This window comes from Bufo gargarizans, chromosome 5 (genome assembly GCF_014858855.1).
Source record: "Bufo gargarizans isolate SCDJY-AF-19 chromosome 5, ASM1485885v1, whole genome shotgun sequence".
In the NCBI taxonomy this organism is placed as follows: domain Eukaryota; kingdom Metazoa; phylum Chordata; class Amphibia; order Anura; family Bufonidae; genus Bufo; species Bufo gargarizans.
The window spans coordinates 62,684,123-62,702,798 of record NC_058084.1 but is presented as its reverse complement, the minus strand read 5'-3'; the positions used below and the strand labels follow the sequence as shown (position 1 = coordinate 62,702,798).

Below are 18,676 nucleotides of genomic sequence, written 5' to 3'. Positions count from 1 at the left end.
TTGTGCCATCAGCTCCCCCTGGCCCCCTTGTGCCATCAGCTCCCCCTGGCCCCCTTGTGCCATCAGCTCCCCCTGGCCCCCTTGTGCCATCAGCTCCCCCTGGCCCCCTTGTGCCATCAGCTCCCCCTGGCCCCCTTGTGCCATCAGCTCCCTCTGGCCCCCTTGTGCCATCAGCTCCCTCTGGCCCCCTTGTGCCATCAGCTCCCTCTGGCCCCCTTGTGCCATCAGCTCCCTCTGGCCCCCTTGTGCCATCAGCTCCCTCTGGCCCCCTTGTGCCATCAGCTCCCTCTGGCCCCCTTGTGCCATCAGCTCCCTCTGGCCCCCTTGTGCCATCAGCTCCCTCTGGCCCCCTTGTGCCATCAGCTCCCTCTGGCCCCCTTGTGCCATCAGCTCCCTCTGGCCCCCTGGTGCCATCAGCTCCCTCTGGCCCCCTGGTGCCATCAGCTCCCTCTGGCCCCCTGGTGCCATCAGCTCCCTCTGGCCCCCTGGTGCCATCAGCTCCCTCTGGCCCCCTTGTGCCATCAGCTCCCTCTGGCCCCCTTGTGCCATCAGCTCCCTCTGGCCCCCTTGTGCCATCAGCTCCCTCTGGCCCCCTTGTGCCATCAGCTCTGGCCCCCTTGTGCCATCAGCTCTGGCCCCCTTGTGCCATCAGCTCTGCCCCATTAGCTCTGCCCCCATTGTGCCATCAGCTCTGCCCCCATTGTGCCATCAGCTCTGCCCCCATTGTGCCATCAGCCATGCCCCATTAGCTCTGCCCCCATTGTGCCATCAGCCATGCCCCATTAGCTCTGCCCCCATTGTGCCATCAGCCATGCCCCATTAGCTCTGCCCCCATTGTGCCATCAGCTCTGCCCCATTAGCTCTGCCCCCATTGTGCCATCAGCTCTGCCCCCATTGTGCCATCAGCTCTGCCCCCATTGTGCCATCAGCTCTGCTGCCATGCTCCTCCTGACACCCGGATTGCACAGCGTCATTGGTTTCTATGACGCTGTGCACTCCAGGCGCCTGGCCTTAGTTGCGCCCCACCCCCTCGGTTTCACCAACTTACCTTTCCAGCAGGGGCACTGCCGACACTCAATCGTTCTGCGCTGCTCTGCTCCTGACGTCACGCAGTGCGTCAGGTCGCGGCTGGCGTACGTCAGGAGGTCAGAGCAGCGCGGGACCATGGACGTACTGTGGAGTGTCCGGAGGCTGCCTGCTGGAAAGGTGAGTATTCCAAGCGCAGCGGGAGACCACGGAGTGGGAGTAATAGCAATCGCTTCACTCCCGCTCCGTGGTCACATGACACAAACGAATCTTCGATGCACAAAATTTGCATCGAGGATTTTTTGGTGTCGAATTACTCGATTTAATCGAGTAATCATTTCAGCCCTACACTGGATCTGAACCCATTAGAGCATTTCACTTGTTAAAGACTGAACTTCAGACAGAAAGGCCACAAACAAACAGCAACTGAAAACCGCTGCAGTGAAGGCCTGGCAGAGCATTAAAAAGGAGGAAACACAGCGTCTGGTGATGTCCATGAGTTCAAGACTTCAGGCAGTCATTGCCAACAAAGGGTTTTCAACCAAGTATTAGAAATTAACATTTTATTTACAGTTATTTAAATATGTCCAATTACTTTTCAGCCCCTAAAATGAAGAGATTGAGTTTAATAAATGCTTTAGTTCCTCACATTTTTATGCAATCATTTTGGTCAGTCCACTGAATTAAAGCTGAAAGTCTGAACTTTATATATACACTATATATATATACACATATATATATACATATATATATAAAGTTATACATATATATAGTACTATAGTACAGACCAAAAGTTTGGACACACCTTCTCATTCAAAGAGTTTTCTTTATTTTCATGACTATGAAAATTGTAGATTCACACTGAAGGCATCAAAACTATGAATTAACACATGTGGAATTATATACATAACAAAAAAGTGTGAGACAACTGAAAATATGTCATTCTATGGTTCTTCAAAGTAGCCACCTTTTGCTTTGATTACTGCTTTGCACACTCTTGGCATTCTCTTGATGAGCTTCAAGAGGTAGTCAACTGAAATGGTCTTCCAACAGTCTTGAAGGAGTTCCCAGAGATGCTTAGCACTTGTTGGCCCTTTTGCCTTCACTCTGCGGTCCAACTCACCCCAAACCATCTCGATTGGGTTCAGGTCCGGTGACTGTGGCGGCCAGGTCATCTGGCGCAGCACCCCATCACTCTCCTTCATGGTCAAATAGCCCTTACACAGCCTGGAGGTGTGTTTGGGGTCATTGTCCCGTTGAAAAATAAAATGATGGTCCAACTAAACGCAAATCGGATGGAATAGCATGCCGCTGGTGACTCTGATGAACTTATCCTCCGCAGCAGAGGCGACGCTTGGTCTTCCTTTCCTGGGGCGGTCCGCATGTTAGCCAGTTTCTTTGTAACGCTTGATGGTTTTTGTGACTGCAATTGGGGACACTTTCAAAGTTTTCCCAATTTTTCGGACTGACTGACCTTCATTTCTTAAAGTAATGATGGCCACTCGTTTTTCTTTACTTGGCTGTTTTTTTCTTGTCATAATACAAATTCTCACAGTCTATTCAGTAGGACTATCAGCTGTGTATCCACCTGACTTCTCCACAACGCAACTGATGGTCCCAACCCCATTTATAAGGCAAGAAATCCCACTTATTAAACCTGACAGGGAACACCTGTGAAGTGAAAACCATTTCAGATGACTACCTCTTGAAGCTCATCAAGAGCATGCCAAGAGTGTGCAAAGCAGTAATCAAAGTAAAAGGTGGCTACTTTGAAGAACCTAGACTATGACATATTTTCAGTTGTTTCACACTTTTTTGTTATGTATATAATTCCACATGTGTTAATTCATAGTTTTGATGCCTTCAGTGTGAATCTACAATTTTCATAGTCATGAAAATAAAGAAAACTCTTTGAATGAGAAGGTGTGTCCAAACTTTTGGTCTGTACTGTATATTATATATACACACACACACACACAGGTATAGAATATCTATATAAATTAATTGTTCCCATGTATCTAAAATTAAAAAATAATTAAAACCTATTCAATTAATTTGCTACTGCTTTGTGTCCACAGACTCGTGTGTCTGGGGACAGAAAGAAAGGTGACTGCTGGATCAGACTACACAGGTGTTGTTTGTTGTCTGTTACCATGGAGACACAGCATACTGCAGCAGTCACAAAGTGGTAGGACATTTTTGATGAAGGTTATTTGCAAAGTTGCTTTATTTTTCCTCTTACATGCACTAGATCAAAATTAGAAAATTATTGTAAACGTGCACATAGCCTTTAAAAGGCGTTATCTAAGAAAATTTAAAATCTCGGTCATGCCATAATTTTTTTTTTTTTACCCCATTCAAGGCATAGCCAAGAAATTAAATATTTTTGGACAACCCCTTTAATGAACGTCTAATTATACTGACAGTGTAACTGAGGTCAGCTGTTCAGTCTAAACATCCCAAACTACCATCTGAATACAGCAGATTACAGCGCAGCCATGTCTTTATCTATTACACCCAAACTGCAACATTTTATGCTGGATAGTGAGAGAAGAAAACCTAGAAGACTGAAGCCTAAACTGCGAATACATCAACGTCCTAGAAAACATATATATGAATTTGTATATTTCAGCAGATGTAACTTTGGATAACCAGTGATCAAACCTGCAGGATGCAATTTAGACTGAGAAATACGCACTATGGGGCACATTTATTAAGAGCAGCGTTTTAGACGCTGGTCCTAATAAACTCCTGCGTTGGATTTCTGAAGTTATGTAGAGGCGCTGACCACTAAATAACTTCGGCGGATCTACCGCTGGTCTAAATGCGAGTCAGCTTCCTTGCCGTCTTACATTTAGACCATTTTCTACGCCTAAACCAGATGCAGAAAGCTATGAATGCTGGACCGCCCCCTTCCCACTTTTATAGACCTGGCAGGAGCGGGGAAGAAGTAACAGATTCTGCCGCAACATGGCGTGCAACAGAATCTGTGCCAGATATACACCACAAAAGTGGTGTATATCTGTTCATAAATGACCCCCTATATGAGAAAGATAGAGATAAAGAAAGAAAAAAGGAGAGAAAAAAGGAAGGAAGAAAGAAAGAGGGGACTCCGACACCAGTGACCTACCAATCTATTTACATAGACACATAACGGGGGGGTTCAAAAATGCTGTTTGTCTTTTGTTGATCTGAGGCCACACTTCTGAGTTATCATACTTTTTCTGAATATGCCAATTAGATATTTGGTGCAATGAGGGCATCCCCGTTGCTCTTGATGCACCCCTCCCTCGCTGCTTTGATTGACAGGATCGGGCAGTGGTAAAGCAGTAAGAGAGGGGCTGGCTAAAGAAAGGAACGGAGCTTGGGTGTGACAAGAGCAATGGTGATGCCAGGGGTGCACCTAGACTTTCTGGTGCCTGAGGCGAAAACTGAAACCCCCCTCCCCAATGCCAATTTCCTGACCCCTTTGGCACAATGTGAGCACTTATTGTCCATGGCCCTTCTGCTGCCCCCCTCTTGCCCTTATCTGGTGCTGCCTGAGGCCTCACCTGACCTCATTGGTGGTGCGCCCCTGGGTGACAGGCCTCCTTGCTCCAAAGGCCTAATTTCCATATGAAGACAATGTATCATAACTCGGGATCAGAGCCTCAGATCAACAAAAGAAAAAGAGCGTTTTAATCTTGTGAACCACAGCTATGTGTCTGTGCAAACAGCTAGATATGAAGGTCGCCGGGGACAGATTCCCTTTAAATAGGAAAAAGAGAGAAAGTGAAAGGCTTGGAGAAAGAGAGAGAACGACACCTTGTAACAAGACATTTGCTACATGAAAATTAAATTGGCAAACAAAACCCATAACACTGCGAGCGCGGCTCTAAATAAGGCGGCCAAAGGATTTTACAGTTAAGACCTCGGAAGCTCTTGTAGGCACTGTAATTAGCGAGCCCATTCACAAAGCACTTGGGGTTGATGTTATATATATAGGAGGATTTAGCACACAAATAATCAGGAAAGAAATCCTCTCCCTATAAAATAAATATTCAGGAGACGCAGCAGTGCGATTATCCTGTACATGTGTAATGGAGATTATTATGCTGAAAATCGCAGAGCGCCCCCATAAGAAGGACATTCTCCTGTCTCTGGCTCTAGCAGTGACCAAGCGCTGCCCCTGCTTCTAGAGGCGCCACCTCTGGTCATGCCCTGCTACACTAGATTGACAGCGGCAGGCAGCGTTGGTCTCCTACCTCCAGCCCTGTCTGCCGTGTAAATCTCGTGCCGTCCCGTTCAGTATTCGACGCAGGCGCAGTGAATGAAGGGCGCTCACCAGCTGCCAGCCTCCTCAATGCGCCTGCACCGAGATTTCCCCAGCACACAAAAAAAAAATATAAAAATCTACATCTCCCAGCAACCCTCCGGATGCAATGCGTTTTTCACGCAAGCCCCATTCACTCTATGAACCTGAATATAGAATATGCTGCTATTTTTCTTGAACGCAGAAATGCTGCGAGAAAAACATGTGCACAGACCTATTGAAGTGAATGGGCCAGGATTCAGTGCTTCACGCATCGCACCCCGACAGAAAACTCGCTCGTGTGAAAGAGGCTTAAGGAGAGCATTTTTCAGGGGGAATTATCATAAGGGTGAAGTAACAGAGACGGGGCAAACAAGCTCCAAGTCTCCCTGTCTCGGGCAGTGCTGCAGATTTCATGCTGGAGAATTGTGCAGCAGCGAAGCGGAGGAGACTGACACAAATCTCAGCGCACGCAGAGTAAAAAAGGAAAGAAATAAATCTGCAGCGGAAATTGACCTGGATTTCCATTGTGGTTTTCGCCCTTTGCAATGCCCAGGGTGAAATGTGCAGCAAATCCACATAGAAAATAAATAAATAAAAATTCAGCAATTAACAAACGTGGATTTTGTGTTGGATTCGTTGAGGATTTTACATCCCATGTGGACATGCCCATACAGTTTAAAGATTTGTCCATCCGCTGGCCTTCAGATTACATTTTTGCCCCCTCGTGTGAATTTAGCCCCATTCAATCGATCTGTTCCGTGTTTGGAATCCACGAAGAAGTGACGCACTGCACTCCCCCCAAATCCATATCTTATAAACGGTGCATATTTTCCATCGACAAAGGAAGGCAGTTTTTAAGCAGATTTAAAGGGAACCAATCACCTGGATTTTGTGTATAGAGCTGAGGACATGGGTTACTAGATGGCCACTAGCACAGCCGCAATACCCAGTCCCCATAGCTCTGTGTGCTTTTATTATGTAAAAAAACAAAACAATTTAATACATATGCAAATGAACCCGAGATGAGTCCTGTCCCTGACTCATCACACGTACAGGACTCATCTCAGGGTAATTTGCATATGTATCAAATTTTTGTGCTTTTATTGTGTAAAAAAAACTAATTTGATACATATGCAAATTACCCTGAGATGAGTCCTGTACGTGTCATGAGTCAGGGACAGGACTCATCTCGGGTACATTTGCATATGTATTAAAAAAATATGTGCTAGTGGCCATCTAGCAGTCCTCAGCTCTATACCCAAAATCCAGGTGACAGGTTCCCTTTAATATGGATCTGAACATTACCGGAGATCTTGCTCACTTGTGGCGGATCTGTTGGACCAATCACGGTGACATGCGACTTTGGTCAGAGATGCAGACCAAACATGCTCATTATAGACTATGGGTCTGTGAAAAAGCATGGGATTCGTATTGTGTCCGTGCTTGGTCTGTTTTCACTGACCACTAATAGAAGATTCTCTGGAAATTAGCAGTGTCCATGGATTACAGATGACACACGGAGGGCAAAAAACAGACACAGATCCTTCACGGATAGTTTGACGGATGAAACACGGACTGATTTATTCATGGACATCAAACGGACATGGAAATGTGAACAAGGCCGCAGGCTAAGTCCTCATCTGCCCCAATGATTCCCATTCACTATATTCAAGCCTACCAGGTTTCCGGCATGCAATATGGCATTATGCCAGACAAAATGGCGCTGGAGGACTCCTTTTAATCTTCTCACTGTCCACTGGAAACTCATCTTTACTTGTGGTGTACAGGGCACTGACATAGGTAGATCTTGTCATAGAAAAAATAAGAGTGGCTGTGGATGAATTGTGCATAGATGGGTGAAGCAGAAGAGTCTCCATGTCCTCGCCCCTGCCCTTCTATCATCTGCTAGTGGCCTGCACTGTCAGATGTGGATACGCTCGGCTCCCATATGGCCTGATTCAGAGAGACATCGCTGCTGACACGACAAACCATCCGGATCTCATTCTGTTCAGAGACGGACGGATTTCATAGTCTCCTTACAACAGAGCAAGAGCAAAAAAATAAATAAAAAATCTACTCCATTCTTTTAGGCTATTATTCACATTATTTCGGGGCAGAAACTGCTACCGTTTTTGCCTCATAGGCCGGCACCTCTTCATAACTTCAGCAGATCCACCGCCAGCGCAGGGGCTTATTAATAAATTGCGGATCTGTTTTTTGCGAATCACAAAATACATACGGTCGTGTGCATGAGGCCTTACAGTATACATATTCTTTATCCCAGAAGAATGCAGACAGCATATACCGTAATGTAAGGAAAACGACAATGATAAAAAAAATATTGTTTTACAACTTTTTTTACACAAAAAAGTAACATAAAGAAGCCATGCCGGAATGACAGTTTTTTTTTTCAATCCCTCCCAGAAAGAGTAAGCTATATGTGCCCCAAAATAGTGCCACTGGAAAATACAACGAAAAAAATAAATAAAAAAGAAAAGCCCTCATATGTCTACATGGACAGAAAAAAAGTTATGGCTTTTGGTAATGCAAAAATAGAAAAAACTAAAATGCTCTTGTTAGGAGCGGGCGATATAGACGATATGCAATATAAATATATAAATCTGGCCAACGATAGAGGTTTCGTTTATATCGCCATATCGCAGTAGAACATGGCATGTGCCACTCTCAGCACTCACCATGTTCTCCTGAGCCGGCACAGTGGAGAAGGAGGAGTCCCTCCCTTCCCACTGTGTGCGGCTGTCGCTGACCACCAATGAGAACAGACTAGGAGGAGGAGGGGAGGGACTGTGGCCACCGCGAAACCAATGAGAACAGAGAGGAGGAGGAGGGGAGGGACTGAATACAAACGTAGACTGCTGCATATGCCGGCCATATCCCATACACTGCCTCTATTACTGCGCACCGTGATCTGCCGCTATTAACCCCTCAGGTCCTGAGGGGTTAATTGCGGCGGATCACGGCACGCAGTAATAGAGGCCAGGTATGGGATATGGCCGGCACATGCAGGCTACGTTTGTATTCCGGCATATTAAATATTCATTGGTGGCGCAGTTGCCACAGTTCCTCCCTTCTACTCCCCTTCTTCGAAGTATTATATTAATTGCGCCCCCCTCCACACGCTTAAATCATTGGTGGCAGTAGCCCCAGGGTGGCAGCTTCTGATCTGAGCCCCAGCAGTGTAATCGCGGGGCTCCGATCGGTTACCATGGCAGCCAGGATGCTACCGAAGCCCTGTCTGCCATAGTCGGCTCCCTGCTGCTGTGTGCACTATGCACAGAGCAGCAGGGAGAGTGTGAAATCCTATTCACCCTAATAGATATCTATTAGGGTGAATAGGACAAGGGTTCTAGCCCCTAAGGAGGCTAATAGTTATAAAAAAAAAAAAGTTTTACCCCCCCCCCCCCGAAATATAGAATATATCGCATATCGCACATGCTTAAAATTATATTGCAATATAGATTTTAGGCCATATCGCCCACACCTAGCTCTGGTCACCTCTCCTGACATGTCTGTTTTAGTAACTACCGTACTTGCATAACCCATGAAATAACAATTGTCGATCATCATTTCTCTCTTCTCTCTATGCTGTGCTGTTCCCCCATTACTCCTGCTAGAAATGTATGCATGTATTGCCAGCAGTCCTAATAAAGGTCTGTCTGGGTGTTACCTCCACAGTCTGACACCATCTGCTGTGGATTTGTGAAGCATTTAGGGTGGGGGTTCACATCATGTTTCGTTTTCCGTCAGAAAAAGAAAAAGCAAAAAAAAAAAAAAAAGCACAGATGCTTTATTTGGAGCATCCGTTATGCTCATTTTGATTCCATTTTAACTGTTTCTGTCTGAGATCTGTTATTTTAGATGGAAGAAAAAGTCCTTTGTGCAGGATGAAATAGAATTGAGGCCAAAAAGTTCAATCTTTAAGTGTTATGTTTGGAGGAAACCAGGCTCAATACCATCCCTACAGGGAAGCATGGCGGTGGCAGTATCATGGCGGGGGGGGGCGTTCTTCAGTACACAGGACAGGGTGACTAGTCAGGGTTGAGGAAAAAAGGGAAAGGAACAAAGTACAGAGATATTCTTAATAAAAACCTGATCCAGAGTGCTCTGGACCTCAGACTGGGCTGAAGGTTCACCTTCCAACAAGACAATGGCCCTAAGCACACAGCTACCACAGGAGTGGCTTTGGGACAACTCTGTGGATGCCCTTAAGTAGCCCAGCCAGAGCTCTGACCTGAACCCAATCAAACATCTTTGGAGAAACCTGAAATTAGCTGTCCACCAATGGTCCCAGTCCTACCTGACAGAGCTTGAGAGAATCTGCAGAGAAGAAAGGCAAAAAAAAAAAAAAAAACACAAATCCTGGGGTGCAAACCTTGTGGCATCATACCCAAGAAGATGGAGGCCGTAATCACTGCCAAAAAGTGAAAGGGTTTGAAGATTTTCCGAATGCACTGATATAGACCACATTCCTGGTAGTAGCAGTTATTAGACCTACATAATCTTCCAGCCATCATCATGGTCAGCTCCAGGCTTCAGCTGTGGCCTATTAGAGCATAGCAGAAGAACCAACTGTTTAGCTGAGGGTATGCCATTATGCAATATAATATTAATAAAGGGGTACGCCTATCTTGGACATATCCACAGTCCTCTGGGATCGGCATCTATCTAGAGAACAGGGATCCTCTTGCAGTATATAGAGAGGCTGCACAGTGAGCCTCTCTCCATTCACTTTATGAGAGCTGCTTGGCTCTTATGGTCAGAAGGTAATGAATATTACAGCGCCTTTAACACTGTGGCTGAATGCCATATATCTACATGGAAACCTCTTTGAAAAACCACCCAAAGTTGCATGGAAAAATGGCCCTCAAAGGGTGATCGTCTCAAAGACTAAGCCACTGTATAGAAGGTGGAGTATTCTCGCTATATAGGATCCCAGGGTACCAACCAGCAATGGTCTGAAGGTTGCTCGACTATGACTCATCAGAAGTCTATGTAGTCCGAGCCTCAGTTGTGCCACTCATTAGTCCTAAAATAGAGTGCTTCATTAGCACACAAGTGTGAACCTGGCCTTAAAGTAATTGTAACCAGATAGTCTATTTTACAAGGCATTGTTCTAATCTTAGTTTTGGATTTGGAGACGAGGTATAATTACAGCACCAACAAACAGGAACGTCAGCTCCACTTGACATGGGGTGAATTTTAGTCCAGGCCAAAAAGCTTCTCTTATCAAGTAGTCATGTTTTTTTTTTTTTGGCTCAGTCCCCAGCAGAGATTTCAGAAAAAGTTATCCATCATCCAAAGCTTGGTGGGTTTCTGAATGCTGGGATCCCCACAATCCCCCAATCTGAATGGTGTGGAAGGAAGGCATGTGCACCACCCCTCAATTTATTCTCTAGAGGACCACCGGAGAGATAGTCATGCGCTGTACTCTGCTTGTATTTGGCAGTGTAGAGGATGAATCGGGCATCAGTGTGCATGCTTGACCTGCCACACCAGTCAGATGGGGGAAGGTGGGGATCCCGGCAGTCAGAGCCCCACTGATCTAACAGTTATGTCATATCTTATCTTGTTGATAAGGGATAACTTCCTCCCGGAATACCCCTTTAATCACCACACAGACCACCTTATCCGGGAACTTATATTGATGACCCGTCCTCTGTATAGGTCAATATCAGATCGGTGGGTGTCCGATACGCGGGACCCCCGCCAATCAGCTGCTAGAAGAGGCCAGTGCTCCGTGAGCACCACGTCCTCTTCCTAGGCCACTGTACATCGGTCATGTGGCCTAGTTGCCACTAAGCCCCATTCAAGTCAACGGGGATGAGCTGCAATACCAAGTACTGCCACTATACGATGTACAGCGCTGTGCTAAGAAAGCTGCTGGAAGCCCACTGAGCCCTCCCGAACAGGAACAAATAAATGTGACCCTTGTATAATATACAGTAATATACAGGATCTGCCCTGAGATTACTTTATAGAGAGAAAATACAGATTTAGTAAAAAAAAAAAAAAAAAAAAAAAAATTGAAAATGTTTCCTTCCAATGGACATGGCTGTGACTCAAGTTTTGGGAACATACAGTCAGTATGTATTAGCACCACCTAAATACCATTGCTCAATCACTTGTAATTGTCTTTCTAATATTGTACAGGGAATATATTCTTAGTCATATGTGACCTTTATATTGCTTTTTGTTATGCAGGCATGTAGGTAGTAAGAGGGAGAGGAGGATTCCTACCAGAGAGAACAGCTTGTAATCTGGTGGTCCCCATAACGAACGCAGAATTATCAGATCTGTCCCAAGCCCAGACTGCAATGCATTAATCAGGTAGGTGTGAACCTCAAGTCCATGTTCGGCGTGCCGTGGTTTTCACGAGTGTATTACGGGGGCATTTAAGCGTCCAGATTTACCTGAACCCACGTCATCATATCTGCTGTAAACGCCATTGAGGTTTATTAGACTTCTGCGCCACTGTTGATTCTTCTACAGAGAGCGGTAAACCCCAGCGTGATGGGGGGCTCGGTATCATCAATTATGGTGCGTCTCCTCCAGGAGGTGGGCCTCCGGCTGCTCGGTCTGCCAGCTGTAACCCATCAGTCGTCCGACCAGTGCATTATAGTAAACACCAAAAAATGCACTTAGGCAACCATTTATCCACACAGAATGGCAGGCAATCTCCTAAACCAGGCTTTCGAGGTGGGACCATGTCTAACAAATGAAGACATCCGCTCTGGGGGTCCGTGTCATCTCCTAATTAAATCATAAATTAACGGGATGGGTGTTATTTGAAAAGGATCTCTACGTTTTACCAGTTTCTGCCTAGGAGCCCACCGTCACAATGGCTGATGAGGCCCATGTCAGGGTCTGTTGTATAGAGAAGAAGACCCTGGCTGCTGGTAGTCCACCCAAAGCGGTATTTATCAAGTTTTCTTGTAAATTCAACCCATGTGATACCGTCATATCACCATACGGTGCCAAGGTATACACATAAAGCCTCATTCACACGTCCATGTTCTCTCAGTGATTGTGAGCCAAAACCAGGACTGGAGCCTCCACAGACATAAGGTACACGGGAGAGAGCCGTTCTGTGTAGAGCCGCACCTGGTTTTGTCTCACAATCACTGACCAAACACTGATGTGTGAACGAGGCATAACACCACCATACAACTGCAGCGGCAGGGTATCGGTGGAGGTGATTAATGCTTCTCTTCATTTCTATGATACATGCAGCACTATTTTTCCTGTCAATAAAATGGCCAACTAGGTCGACCTTGAGGCTCCAGACTGTAAGTCAATGGGGACCACCGTGTGCCGCGTGACAGATCCAGAAGTGCATTGTAGTTACCAGATGACAGATGTAGATAAGGACGTATTTAACCCTAGAAGCACTGCAGAGAATACGGTGCTATATACAACACAGGCTGCAGCCTCAGCGCCACATATCCTTTCATATTTCATATCAGAAAAATAACATCTGGTGTCTGAACCCAAAAATGCACATTATTCCGTTTAAAAAAAGACAGAAAGCAGACGGCGATGACCTCTCGGGTACAAATCTCCCATGTAACATTTGTTGTCACACGCCATCTCATCTAGGAGGACGCAGGAACCCTCACCCCAAATGATCTGCGCCAACTGTTCACAATGCCGGCTTATACACATGCCCCTGCCGACCGGAGAAGCGCTCGGGTCTAATCCCAGCTCATGCAACAACTGGATCCTTTCAGTCACTGATCTGACAGATGCAGCAGAGCTGAGGAACATGGAAATATCACAGTGTATGACGGACGCACATCTGCACATATATTCAATGAAGACAAGTGGAGAAACTTCACCAGTGCAGAACATCTGCAATACCGCAAACCTTCCCTTATATTTCCCAGGTCTATAAGTAACTGGTCCTGAGGACCGAGGTCCTGTTGCTACAGATGTGCTGCATGGGTTTGTATCAGGGACCACCGAGTACAGTGTGCTCTTCCCTTCCCATACTGATGATCTAGGATTACCGCCAATCAGCTCTTTACATAGTTACATACTTAATACGGTTGAAAAAAAGACATAAGTCCATCAAGTTCACCCAGGGCATAAGTGGGGACGTGGATCCCAGCTGTATGAAGAGGCCCAGTGAGCTCTGCCTTCTCTTCATTGTATACATGCCCGCCACTGACATTTCAGTGTATTTACAACGGCTCCGTCCCACTGTGTTTACACTGCACCGCCACGGCAATGAAGAGAAGGCAGTGCCCAGAGACAGCTGATCGGGGGGGTGCCGGGAGTCAGACCCCGCCAATCTGATATTGACCTATTCTGAGGATAGCTCATTAAGATGCTATAGATATAAGCTAGATAGATGGGCACGAGATTGACTGGCATGAGATAGACAGATGGGCACGAGACAGACATACAGACCGATAGAGTAATTCTGGTCAGTATTTTATATCGGTTAAAATCCAGGAGTAGAACTTGCAGAACTATAATGGAAAGATTTTCAACTTTTCAATGTTTCGGACTTAGGCCTCATGCACAAGACCGTATCCGTTTTGTGGTCAGCAAACCGCGGAACTGAATCTTGCACATTCCGATTCCGCACATCCTGTCCTATTGTAAAAATGCCTATTCTTGTCCGTTTTTTTTTCTTGTGGGACGGACATACGAAAAGGCTGATTGGATGTGTATCGACAATATGGTAGTGTGCATGAGGCCTTACTCCTGGTATTCACTTAGGAATTCTGATTTAAAATACTAAAGCTATATTCACATCTGTGAACGTGGCCTACAATGCAGATGAGACTGAGCGCGGATTGTGCGACACCAGATGGCAGGAATAATTCATGAGAACATTCATCAGGGCAGCTTCTTCTCCATCAGTCAGGTTACTGACAGCGGCAGGTAATCACACTGCTTCACCTTAATCAAAGATTCAGACATTTACCCGAGATTAGACGGGGGCCAGTGGATCTACGGGTCCGCCCAGTACATGTGCCCATACACCAGCACTACACGGGGGGGGGGGAAACTGCTGTATGGAGCGGCAGTCAATCACGGTGCTACATCTCCATACTATGTTAGGGCAGGTAAAATGTGAATAAGGTAAATGCCTGTAAATACCACACAATATTTATCGTCCCCATGTACACTGTGGGTCAAAACTGTACAAGGTGTGAGGTGACGTTTACGGGCAACCGTCCGACATCTGTTTGGGTGTATGGTGAATGTCCTCAAGTGGTCACAGGAAGGTCCGTCTGCTATTCAATACACTTTCCAGGTTACACACCTGTAGATAAGGATTACTTTTGCTCAGGATCAATATCAGATCGTGGGGGTCCAATTTTGGCAGCCGCCAGCAGCAAAGCAGTGGATGGAGCCAGAAACAGAAGGTTACCGCAGCTCAACTCCCACCCACTTGCATGAGGGTAGGTCACCAATATCTACAGGTTGGGAAACCCCTCAGGTAGCAGATCACAAGAGAAAATTGCACAAGAAACCATTACTTGTCAGGACAAGATTGGAAAAGTACAAAAAAAGGAGAGATTATACATTTTAGGCAAGGGTGCCCTGAGCAGTGGCATGTGGCAAAAACAGCTCCAGGGTAAACCGTGGCCTTCAGAAGTATCCTGTGCCTCCTCCGCACGTCACATGTCTTGCTGCGGCATGCAGCCATTTTTTGTGTTAAAGGGGTTTTCCGGGATTTAGCGCGACGTCACATGGCCTTGGCAAAGCTGAAAGAAGGCCGCTGCACTACTGTGAGCGTCGGTGCCTTCTCAAACAGCTGATCAGCGGGGGTCCTAGGTGTCAGACCCCACAGATTAGATACTGATGACCTATCTGGAGATTATAAAATCACGGAAAACCCCTTTAAGTTCAGTATGACTCCAACATATAAAATATTGAGGAATGCTTCATCAGATGCTGTATCATGGAGGTATTCCTCACTACAGAAAAGCACTGTATCCAGGGTAGTGGGGGGAGGGGGGCTGCATGAAGTGGTATCAGTGTGCCACCGCACACTCTCCACATACAGCCCAGCACAGCCGCTATCCACATAGCCCCAAAAACTGAGCTGCCTCATTGAAAAACAAGGACTATGACGACCCCTGTAAGAGGCCATCCCTATAGGATCAGCATGACAGCAGCGAGAAACGTTCCAGAATTGTGTGGCTCATTGTAAAGGACGCTCCTTATACGGGGATCCCAGCAACGTGCCTGCATCAGGCATTATATAGCCCTCCTCTGGGTCCCGTCACATCTGTCCCCTAAACATGGTCTAGGTTTTTTACCTTTCTAAGCAGATGATTGAAAGAAGAGCTTTCCATTAGGATGCGGCATTATGTGGTTTTCCCATATAAGCATTTTCTTTAGACATTTCCTACAAATTGCCCCTTTAAGAAAATAAATGCTGCTAAACCATTGGAATCTATGGCCCGGCTTTATCATATTTTTCTGCTAATATGCCGGAAAGCCAAACACTGCACGCTGTGTGCACCTAATCCTCCTGCCTCCCTGCGAGAAGAGAAGAAGAACCGTCACACCGCTGTCTCCCGGGCATGTAAAAGTAATCTCCGAGGAATGTCTGCAGAGAGGAAGAGGAGAACCACAGCGCACGCATCTATTCTGTAAGATAGCCGCCTGATTGCAAGCTGCTGACACGAGCAGAGCCTGATCTCCTTCTCATCAGAAGCCGCAGGTCAATAGAGGGGCTATGAGAAAGGGCTCTGTGCCCGTGCTGCGGACCGCAAATAGTGGTCCGCAATGCACGGGCACCAGCCATGAGCCTATCTTTTGCGGTGCGGAGGAACAGACCCGAAAGCCCATGGGAGGGCTCCCAATCTGTGCCTCCGCTCTGCAAAAGATAGGACATGTCCTGTCTATTTCCGTTTCTTGACAAAAAGGCCGTCAGGCAGCCAGCGCCCGTATATTGCGCACCCGCTGTTTGAGGTCACAAAGCCCTTACGTTCAGGTTAATGAGCCCTAAGAACGTGTTACACATAGTTTGAAATGTGTAAACATTTTTTTTTTTTTTTACCATGTCCAAGCTTTATTTTATCCAGTTATGAGTAAGGACCCAGCTCGGGCCAGAAATGTGTCAACCGTTTTTGCATCCTGGGACTTGTGGTATTTTGTACATATTATGGAGATTGTTTTGCTTGGACTTTTAGCTCATAGCGCTGGATTCCCCTCTCGTGTTTGCTGTGATCCGGGCACCCGGTGGGGTGAGCTGATTGAACGCCTTTAGTTTGTTTTACCATGTTTGAGATGATTTTTTAGAAGACAAAATAAAATACACGTGCTCGAGTACACCTTTGTTTCAATAGAGGGGTCACCTATCTAGTCGGGGGCCAAAAAAATTGATATTCATGCCATGTTGACAAAGATATCGTTCACTACCGTTATAGGGGTTGTGCCATAAAACATATTCTACAATTTTCAAACCAGCGTCTGCATCTGAATACTTTTGTAATAGCAAGTAATTAATATAGCGCCACCTGCTGTTTTTGTTCTTTTCCTCATTTCTTGTCCACCTTACCGAGATGGTCGCACATGCTCCGTTTAAATCTTCAACTGCCACAAGTCATATCTTCTGTTAGAAGCTGTGGCAATTACAGGGAAAAAGCTACAGCAGAAAGGACACTCCTAAGAAACGACACACCCCTGAGGTCCCAGGCTGAAGAGAATCTAGCAGGACAATTGTAGCAATGAATGGGAAATCTCTGGACCCATGTGAGGTACAGGGCTGGTTCTAGCTTTGTTACAGAGAGATTGTCATGTATTATATGATCTTTGATTTTATTTTTATTTTTTACATTAGTCATGGGATGACTCTTTTAGTGTGTATAAACCTAAAATAACATGCGAGTAAAAAACGAGACACAAATTGCACGATGTGGCCGGGGCGGTCCGTACTCCCTTCCATTAGAGGACGTTACACACTAAGCCCAGCCATGATAACCATCCCATTCTTAGAGCGGCTGCAGGTTCGTGTTGTATAGCATATAGACTAGTGTAGAGCGCTCTGCTGCTCTGTCTCATTACCACGTCAGCGCGTCCCTATCTCTAACACACTTGCTCTGTACGTTACTGGGCATTATGCCCTTTAGTCAAAGCATAAAGAATATCACAGCAATGTGCTCAGCAGAACAGGGTTACACAGGAATAATAAGCAAATTAAAATATATTAAAGGAGTTGTCCGACTTTAAAGGGGTTATCCCATGATTATTGTAAAAAATTAAAATCAGACATCATATAGTACATGACAGTCTCCTTGTAACAAAGCTAGAACCAGTGAAATAGAAAAAGCCGATTCCGGCACTAATTTTTCTTCCCATAAAGTCTTCCTCTTTATTAAATCACATCATATTCAGGACAGTATCACAAACAAGCTGTTTACGCGTTTCGGAGACCTTCTCCTTAGTCGTAACAATGTGGTCTGGGAGGTTGGAGAAATTTAAAGACCCATGCACCCTCCCCCATCTAGTGGGTGGTGGTAACATAATGTCACAAATCAATCAGCTCGCAGACTCACACCTTAAGCATCATTTTCAAAGAACATATATTAAAATGGCCCCACATGATACGCTTCCCACATCCCCGCGCTTGGGCTAGCGCAGTTTTTCCCAACCAGTGTGCCTCCAGCTGTTGCAAAACTACAACTCCCAGCATGCCCACACAGCCAAAGGCTGTCCGGGCATGCTGGGAGTTGTAGTTTTGCAACAGCTGGAGGCACACTGGTTGGGAAACACTGCGCTAGAGCAGCACAAGCAAGAAAGTCTGTCTGCAAAGCACAAGCACAGGGTGTGAGAAACCGCATCACGTGAACAGGGCTGTACAAAATGTTGAAATAAAATGTAAGCTTGTAGAAAAATCTACATGCAGAAAGCTAGAACCAGCCCTGTACCTCACATGGGTCCAGAGATTTCCCCATTCATTGCTCAAATTTCTCTGCTAGATGTATTTCAAACTGGGGGCGTGTCCTTTCTGCTGCAGCTCAGGGTGGGGGCATTTTGAGTCTCAGTGGAAGGATGAAACTGAGCACGTGTGGCCATCTCAGTGTGCTGGACAAGGAAATCAGAAAAAGAACAAACAGCAGGTGGCGCTATACAGATACATTTTAATGAATAAGTGGCTATACAAAATATTTATTAAACATGCAATTACAAAAGTATTCAGATCCAGGTGCTGGTTTGAAAACTGTAGAATGTTTTTCGCAGGACAACCCCTTTAACTAAAAACTGGTGAATGGTGAAGGTGTTAAAATAATAAAAGAAGTTATACTTGCTCGTTCAAACCCCCTGTGCTCCAGTCCTCTTGGCCGGGCTTTGTTGGCCTGGCTGCATCGG

General features: G+C 45.9%; 1 protein-coding gene across 2 annotated transcripts in view; it reads right to left on the bottom strand.

The window, feature by feature from the left end:
- The window catches only part of JPH1 (junctophilin 1), a 108,722-nt gene that overhangs the window by 70,499 nt on the left and 19,547 nt on the right, over positions 1-18,676 (bottom strand). The window lies entirely within an intron of this gene.